The following is a 9592-nucleotide window of genomic DNA, read 5'->3' as shown; positions in this document are numbered from 1 at the left end:
GAATGACGATGGCCTCGAGATATAAATAACTTCCATCTAAAGTCCAGCGTTTGGTTAGTGAGAGTCAGAATAGAATCGAATGTTAATTTCCAGCCAAGTTCAATGGACTTTTCTTCTTTTTCAATTCATTCATTTTGTTCCTCTCTCCTTTCCTTTCCGTCATACTGATACTTGCCATCCACTGGGCACCGGACATGAACAGGACATGTGCACTGCTCCTCATCCTGCCTTACCTGACCTCTGTGGACCCACCCTCAGTCCTGCTTGTACCTATAGAAGAACCTGCTGGGCTCCTTTTTGCATTAGCTGACTTCTCTGCCTAGGTCTTGGGTTCCCTTTCTTTCCTATCAGCCTTTTCACTCCTCCAAACTTTGTGCAGCTTCCTGACCTATGAGTCAGTCCAGAAAGCAGGATTTCTTACCTCGAACTCCTCTCCTTTGGACCCCTAAATCCTGGGGCAGGGAGAGGCCTAGATGGAGCTTAAGATCCTGCCCTTTTGGTGACACACCCCCTGCTGGGGAGAACATACCAACCTCTGCTTTTAACCACCATGCTGAAGAGTCTACACTTGACAAAATCAATGCTACGAGATTCTTAAACTCATTTCCCCTGGGGCAGCCACCTCAACAATACCAGGTTCGTGGGACCTGGAGTAGCTCACAAACCCTAATTCTGATATGCTGTTTGAGCCCTAAAGTATCTGCATGTCTACCAAACTGTTGTCTGCCCCACCTCTTGTCCTACCCACCCAGTTCTTAAGACTGGAGTCCTGCCTCATTTTCCTTTTGTTACAACTGGGCTACCTCCCTACCAGCTCCTACCAGCTTCTCCTTGAGATAACAGCCCTGCTACCTGTGTCGCCAACTGCTGCCTGAATCCGCCTCTCCAAGGGCCACCCTCCTAAAAACCATGGCTCCATTGCCTAGCCAAGGTCAAGCTGCTTGGATTTCCACTGCTATATCAGTCCCAGTGTGAATATGACTGGACACAGTTCATGCCATGGATGTGGCTGATCCCCCTTCCTCTGCAACCATGTTGAGGACATACCTTTAAAGGCCAGACCCTCGCAGGACAACAGGCTTCAGAGGTGTGCACAGGGAACATTGCTTTCTTGCAACAAGGAGAATAAAACTGCAAAATCTGAGAAGAGAGATTTGATTCCCAAATATCAATATCTGAGAGATGTAGGAAGTGAATGTGCTGTGGTAATACCTATTATTAATGGATATAAGTACCCCTTTGTGCCCAGAAAACACTGACTGCATAGATAATGCACTGCTGAGTACTCCTGACCCCCTACTGTAAGCTTGATTTCTTAAAAAATGGGCTGAAACTCAATTACCCCTAATTCTGAAGCCTAAGAGTTCTGGGTCCACCTTAGCATGAAGAACAGAATCAAAGGTGCCAACTAAAATGAATATTCCAGATGCTCACATTCAAATATGCAATCTGAGAGTGTTATAAGTGCATCCAAGCACTTTAGTGCTTTGTGAATGGTCCAGCTACATTATCAACCCCAGATATTGAGAAACTAAATAGCTCTTACTTTTTATAATGCTGTGTGCCTGAGTCAGAGGAAAAGCTGAGGGTGATTAGAATAATGGAATATTCCTTTTTGGATCAGTTGTTACTTTTCATGCACTTGTGACTGAATCCAGATAGACTTTGGAGGTTAAAAAAAAACTTAACTATATGGCATGTAAAACATATTGTAAGTGGGGTCTTTTGAGTTTCTTAAGATAATAGACATGGTAACAGAAAATTGATGTCAAGGCCAAGAAATGTCATATATTCAGTGTGCCAGGTTTTCTTAATCACCTGATGAATAGGGTGCCTGGGTGGCTCAGTTGGTTGGGTGACTGCCTTTGGCTCCGATCATGATCCTGGAGTCCCAGGATCTCGTCCCGTATCAGGCTCCTTGCTCACCGTGGAGTCTGCTTCTCCCTCTGACCCTCCCCCCTCTCATGTGCTCTCTCTCTCTCTCATTCTCTCTCTCAAATAAATAAATAAAATCTTTAAAAAAATAATAAAAAAATTTTAAAAATTAAAAAAAATCACCTGATGAATAATTTCTTGGTTCAGTAAAGCAACATGTTTAGGAAACTCCAAAAGAGATTGGTTTTATAATCTCTCCATCTAGATAATAGGAGCAGGGGCCATGTCCTCATCATTACCTTTCTCAGTATCTGGTATGGTGCCTTCTACTTAGTAGATGTTATTCATTATTCATCATTCATTATTCATTTCCTATATGGACTAAAGGGACTCACTGATAAATTTTATCATCATTTTTGCCACCTAAATGCGGGCTTGGTCAATCTGCAACCACTTACATAATCTCCTCCCATTTTAACATACTTATAATTTGTCCAGTTGCTGAGACAGCGTGTGATGTGCCAGGTTAATGCCTCTTTTACACCCGCATAGAACTCGCAGGAGAATAAGGTAATGGATTTCAGCCATACATTTCAATATGATGACAATATAGAGACAGCCTGATATATATTTTTAATCATTTTCCCTACAGCTTTATCCCCACCCACCCTTCCTCAAGGCCTCATAGCAGCTTCAGGAAGATATTTACAAATTTAGATGCCCCTTATACGCAGTATGGAATTTGCATAAATGCAATAAAATCCATAACACTCTTGTATAATACAGGACAGAGGAAAGCAGGGCCCTTCTGCTCTGGGGCTAGAATATAAAGCAGTTCCAGTTGCTAAGACAGATTAATTCTTTAGAGTCAGAAAACAGTCTTCAACCCCTGTCAGCCCAGTTTCTGCCAAATGACCAGAAAGATAAATGCATCATTCTTTGAGGACAGAAGACATGTTGGAAATCAGGAAACTTAATTTCAAATATGAAATATATCTAATTGATTTGCAATACTGTCCCTGGTGTGCTACCCATTGAGGATGCAATAGTCTGAGGTTTCTGGACCTGTGACACTGGCTAGAAAAAACACTGGCTGCCACTCCAGCTTAGGGAACAAGAAGACATGGAAAAAACATGAAGGACAATGATGCCGGACCACTAACTCCTGTCGGCTGCTGTCTTTTATCAACCAGAGACTAGCAGCACACAAACGTATTATGCGGCCAATTTTGTCCTCAGCTACATCATCAACTAGTGTATATGAAATTGCCTGGCTCCTAATGGGAGCCCTTATATACAGTTAGGAACAGAATTTAGATTAGGATGTGAGCAGGCCCAAGAAACTCTCTCTGGCAGGAGATAAACATGTCTTTTAGCCCATCCTTATCTGGCTTATGAAATAATGTTACCAAGTAGTGACTTCTCTTCTTTTTGTGGTCTGGCTTCAGTCATTTTTTTCCCCCTAGAAACTGCATTAAGCTGAAGGAATGGAACTTCAATTAATATTATAATAATCCTCATTGCTGATAGTGCTTTTTAAGCTCATCGCCATTAAATTTCGGCATGATGTTTTAAAAGATGCTCAAGAGATTAAAAGATACTGATTAAATATTTCCAGTTCTTACTGATATAAATCTGTACAGCTTAAATGTATTAACATGATAACTGCCAAGAATAGCAACATCCACAATAAATATGTTGGATCACTGTAAATTGCTCTATTTATCTGATTTATTCTCCTACATGTTGCCTCTAGCTCCAAAAACAAGACTCTTGGAGAGTGCTGCCTGATATAAAGGCTGTCAGAAATAATTTTGGCTAGCTACAAGAGGACCAATTTATATGTCCATTACACATCTGCCAAGTATTTAGCATAACAAATTCGATATAAAATAGAATGTGAGAAGAGGTATATTGTTACAAAAGTAAAAACTAAGATCATACTTAAATTAATGGTTGATTAAAATGTGATATTTGTTATGTTTCCTGAAAGTTGAACAATCAGCAAAACGTACTGATACATTTTAGCATTTACAGTTTCTTTTTTATTTAAAAGCTGTGATCATGGCTTATGTGGATATTTCTGAGAAAGGTTGAAGTTCTATCCTATGAATGGAGAAACTGACCTGAACATTACAGCTACCTTTGGGAGAGGTTGGTTTAATCAAGATCCTCAACTAGCTGTTTAAAATGTAAAAGATTAGAGATAATATACTTGAAGCGTCAAAGCACTTCATACAATACAGGCTTATCTATCTGTGTAACTATCTACTATATATATATATATATATATATATACACACACACATATATATACACATGTATATACTTATATATAATACATATGCATGCCTATATATACTATATTTAAATATGTGTGTATGTATATTTATACATATATGCTCTTTTAAAAAGATTATTACTAATAATATTAATACTTACTGTTTTCTGGAGCTCTTAAATCATTTTTATACATGTTTCCTGTTGGCCAAGAGTAATTATAGTATTCTATTTGTGGCACAAACCTTTCCTAAAGATATAATGAGTGTCTGCTCTTCTGAACTGACCCTGAAGCTGTGCAGAGCCTCAATCCCCAGGCATGGAACAGGACATGGTAAGCCACCTTAGTTTTAGAGACAACGGGCTTCTCTTTGATGTTTCTAAGTTTCCATGGTTTCTCCAGCCTCTCTGCCAGAGCGCCACACTTATTTTTCTGCATATATGTTTGTGACATTTCTACTCTGAAAATAATCAACTCCATTGCATTATTTTTTATGAAAAGTCACAGAATCTGGACTGATAAGCACATTTGTATGCGTTCTAGTACCTTTTCTTATGACTAAGTTCTAAAATGTTCTCAGGCCCTCTTTATACTACAGCACTATAAATTCATCCTCAAATATACACTGGGGACTATGTGCTAGGGCATTATTTTAACATCATCACTTCTGGTTACATATTGTGTTTGTTTGTTTCTTGGTGTTTTTTTTTTTTTTTTTAACAAGCCCACATTCACTCAGCAATTTGAAAACCATCTTCTTTTATAAAATTAAAAAAAAAATACTGAAAACTGTAAACAAAAGTATCTAAAACCTTCATTGCTAATATCCATAACATATTCTCATTTTACTATTGATATAAATAGCTTAAAACAAAAACAACAAGGGTTTGAATCTTAGGTTCTGGGAGTCCTAAATCTCTCCGGGCCTTCAATTTCCTCATCTGTTATAAGAGGATGATAACAACACCATATAACACCGTTTATACGATGATTGTGAGGACTGAATGAAATAAGACCTTTAAAATACCCAGCACAATGCCTCTTATACATCTAATCTGACATGCTCTAAAAGTATTTGCCCATTTTTGCTAGAAGTAAAATCACCTCTCACTTGAGAGAATGAATGGGCTACTGGACAGAGATAGCTGTGTATCAACAGTTTGGCCCTGGGTCAGTTTAATTCCATAATAAGTGTCCACACAGTACTTTGTCCATTACCCACACATTTATACTGTCCTAACTTCTGTAGCAGCATCCCTGACTCCTGAGTCCCTGGATTTGCTGAGCTAGACAATTTCATCTATACCCTGTTCTGTCTGGGTTGAAGAGCCACCTAACTGGCAGGAACTGATTGGGAAAACCTTTCATCCCATCTGAGGTCACTTCCACTCAAAGGCTGCTGGCTGCTGAGAAGTATGCCATCAGAAGAACACGAAAAATGATTTGACACTTAGGGCCTCTCTGAGAAAGGAGATTCACAAATTCATAAGCAAAGCAGGTGAAGAATATCATTAAGCACAGAAATAAGATCGGAGCACAATGGAGGATTGCTCTCTACAGACTGCCACTGAGGTTCTCAGTGGCAACTGTTGCTGGTTTAGCAAAAGAGCAATGCTTTGGAAGCCAGATTTGGAGAGCAGATTTTGTGAAAAATCTAGGATTCTGCTGCCTCCCAGGACTTGGTTCTAATTTTGGTTTTGGGCTGTCCTCAATGCTCCCACCTCTTACGCATCCATTCTATTTGGGGGCTTATTATGGAGGAAGCCAGCTAATGCTATGGCCAGAAAGAGAAAAAAAAAAAAGATATATATATTTTTTTCTTTTTGAAACAGAAAAACAAACTCCAAATTATCTGGGTTTTCTAAGTATGTTTACAGCTGTCCTAAGTCACCAACAGAGCTCATCAATCTGCTTGGCTCTGCCTCCTGGGAGCGGAAATTTCACTGACAATTTTTTTTCTCACTTGTAAAAGTAAATCTCTCTATAGCCCAGCGTTGGTTCCCCACCTTTCGCCCTCCTTGAACTCTGCTCTAATCCCCTGCCTTCCCAGGCTTCCTGGGGCTAATGTATGGACAAAGGAGGAATCCAGGAGTCTAACAAGAGGCAGCTTCTGATATCCACAGATGTGCCTCAGTGGGAGGGATGGGAGGGATGGCAGTGGGGGACTGGCAGCGAGGGGGAGCACCACTATGCTCCCTGCAGGCTTATCATGCATCCCTCATGAGCTTGTGCTGGACCTTCCAGGGGCCCATCCCTTATTCTCAGAACCTCCTCCATTGCTAGGACTCCTACAACCCTTAGGAGTGAGGTTCGAGGCAAGGGTGAGCCTGACACTCCCAATGGCAGGTCAGCTCCAATCCCAGTCTGGTCCTCGGGCCAAGCTACTTGTGCAGGACAGTAGGTTGATTCCCTCCAACCCCAAGCCTTTGGAGGTGCTGGCTCCTTCAGCATATGGATATGTGCTGGGCTAGGCTCCCGGGATTCCCTGCCTGCCCAATGGAATGTGTTCCATCTTAAGGCCAAGGAAGACCTTGCAAGGTCCCACACATGGCCTAATTGTGGCTGGTGGCGTTGTCTGTGATGGCATTTTCCAGACCATGTGACTCCTCTGTAAGTTGGAGTATCAAAGCAGATTAAAGATAGCTCTGTTCTGTGGGTCTAAAGTTAGGTACATGGCTTCTCTCTGCTTGCTGAATTGCTGTCTAACACCTCCTTTTCCCTCCAAAGTCCTCAACTTTTCAAGGATCTAGGGACCCCTTTCCTGATCAGGACATTATCTAGGGATTCATTCTGGATTTCTCTCTGTCTTTATCTCTGGAGCCATGAGCATCTTGGTTTGGAGTTGAAGTTGCGGCTGGGCATGGGGCCTTGACTGGGCTTTCCCCATGCTCCACAGCATGCAGCTGGCTTTGGCTGGGTTTGGAGGTTCTCCAGCCAATTCCCACCCTCAGAGATGGTGCCATGGCTCCAGCCATTAGAGAAGCAGTCAGGAACTACAGTAACAGCAGTGTTCTCAGACTCCACAGAAGACTGGGGGGTGGCGGGTGGGCAAAACAGAGAGAAGGAAAGGTCCTTGAGAGGTAGGATTGTCTTCTTTTCCAACAAGAGGTTCCATCATCTAGACCACATTTTCCCCAATCTTGCTGCACCTCATGCAGCTGCTTTAGAGGCTCCACATCTGATTCTGACCCATTTGGAAAAATGTCCACTGGAATTAATTACCACTGCATTCTCTTGATGTTGTTTCTATAGCCATTTGAGAATGACATAGAGGGAAACAAAGACCAACTGGTTCTCAGCCAGCAACTGAAAGATAGCCTTGACCCATGATACTCAACCTTTGACTTACATCAGAGTCAGCTGTGGACAGAGCTTTAAGAAATAGAGATTCCTAGGACCTAACCTAGACCTCCCAAATCAAAGGCTCCAAAAATGGGTCTTACAAACTCATATTTTTAAAAGATTTATTTATTTCATCTGAGAGAGAAGAGAGAGTGCACACGCACAGGGGGGAGGGGCAGAAGGAGAGGGGAGAGAGCCTTAAGCACACTCCAAGTTGAGCATGGAGCCTAACGAGGACTTGATCCCATGAGCCCAAGATCGCGACCTGAGCTGAAACCAAGAGTCTGACGCTTAACTGACTACACCATCCAGGTGCCCCAGAAACTCATATTTTTAAAAACACTTGCTCAGATGGTACTGTTGGGCAACAAATTTGGGAACCACAGTCTGGGACTGACCCCTATTTTAGGTCTTAGATATAAAAAAAACAGTATAGTTGATTAGCTTTGCCCTTTTCTAGTTAAAATCCAATCCAAATGCCTATAGTTAGCAAGGGTTTTAGAGAAACACAGTCTTCTACTTGGCTTGTTACCAGGAAATTATCATAATCTTTCTGGAGGACCTTTTAGCACCAAGTGCTAAGTAGCTACAAGGATGTTTCCTTGTACTATTAATGATACTGAAAAACTGGAAGCTAACTTGATGTCCAATAGAGGTAAATAAATTCACTGTTACAGATGCACACATATAATGAAATGATATATAGTCGTAGTTTAGAATAAAATTTAACTACATGAAAAATATTCATAATATATTAAGTGGAAAGGCATGCTTATAAACAATAGGTACAAATTCTTGTGTATGTGAAAGAAGATACACTAAAATGTTAACATAATTTTCTCTGGATGCTTGGATTATAAATGATTTTTTTTACTTATCTACATATTTTTATTTTACATTTACTAATTTTACTATCTATATATTTTTAAAATTTATCATGAGTATATATTGATTTTATTATAATAAGAATCAAATAAACATTATTATAAAAGTCACAATCCAGGTGAGTCTCTCTGAAGTTGTATCTGGGACACCGTAACTGTATTACGGGTGGCCTTTAAATACAGATTTGGGGGTTGTGTTATTCCTATAAATGGTGACTATCATCCATTATTGCTTGATCTGCACTAATGCCGTTCAAGGAGATAATCCTAATTTCAGTTTTGGTGTTTACAGCTGTGAATTCCTGCTGCTGTTTTCTAAGCCACTGTGATGGGAACATTCATCCAATAGATATTTATTGAGGATTTTCTCCGTGCCAGACTTTGAGGATATGGACTTGATATAATATATAGTTACTGCCTAAAGAGTCGGGTGGGGAGAGAAAGAAATGTGAAACAAATTTTAAGTGATTTACTAGAGATGAGACTGTGAGAGCCCAGAGGAGGGAACATCTCCTTTTCACTGGGAAAGTCAGGGAAGGCTTCCTAGAGGAAGCAAATTTTCAGGTTGGTCTTCTAAGAATGAGTAGACATTTTCCAGGTTTAGAAGGGAGGGGAGGTAATTTCCAGACAGAGCAAGCAGCTGACAAAGAGACACAGGGTTGAGAAAAGGCACAGTGGAGAGTGTTGAGAAGTTTGGTGTGGCCAGGGCTTGGAGTAGTAGAGAGAAGGGAAGGGAAATGGGGCTGGAGTATCAAGTCCATATCTGATGGTAGAGTGTCAAGGACCACGGTGCAGAATTTTAACTTGATCTTTTGGGCAATGGAAATTGACAGAGGTTTGTAAGCAGGAAAGTGACATGATATTTTTCAGGGCAAAACTCTGGGAACTATGTGGAAGATGGACTAGCTTGGGGCAGCAGGAGATTGTTGAGAAGCTATTGCCCACTAAAGGAGAAGGATGGCAGGGTCTCGTCTAAGGCAGTGGCTGTGGGAAAAGAGAGGGAAGGCCGCTGGTGGGGCACCTGGGTGGCTCAGTCGGTTAAGCCTCTGCCTTCGGCTCAGGTCATGATCCCAGTGTCCTGGGATGAGCCCCGCATCGGGCTCCCTGCTCGGCGGGGAGCCTGCTTCTCCCTCTCCCCACCCCCCACTCTCTAATAAATAAATAAAATATTTAAAAAATAAATTTCTGGGGCACCTGGGTGGCTCAGTCG

The sequence above is a fragment of the Mirounga leonina genome, unplaced genomic scaffold, assembly GCF_011800145.1.
Source record: "Mirounga leonina isolate KUSES-001 unplaced genomic scaffold, KU_Mleo_1.0 Mir_173, whole genome shotgun sequence".
NCBI lineage: Eukaryota > Metazoa > Chordata > Mammalia > Carnivora > Phocidae > Mirounga > Mirounga leonina.
This window is presented reverse-complemented; position numbering follows the sequence as displayed.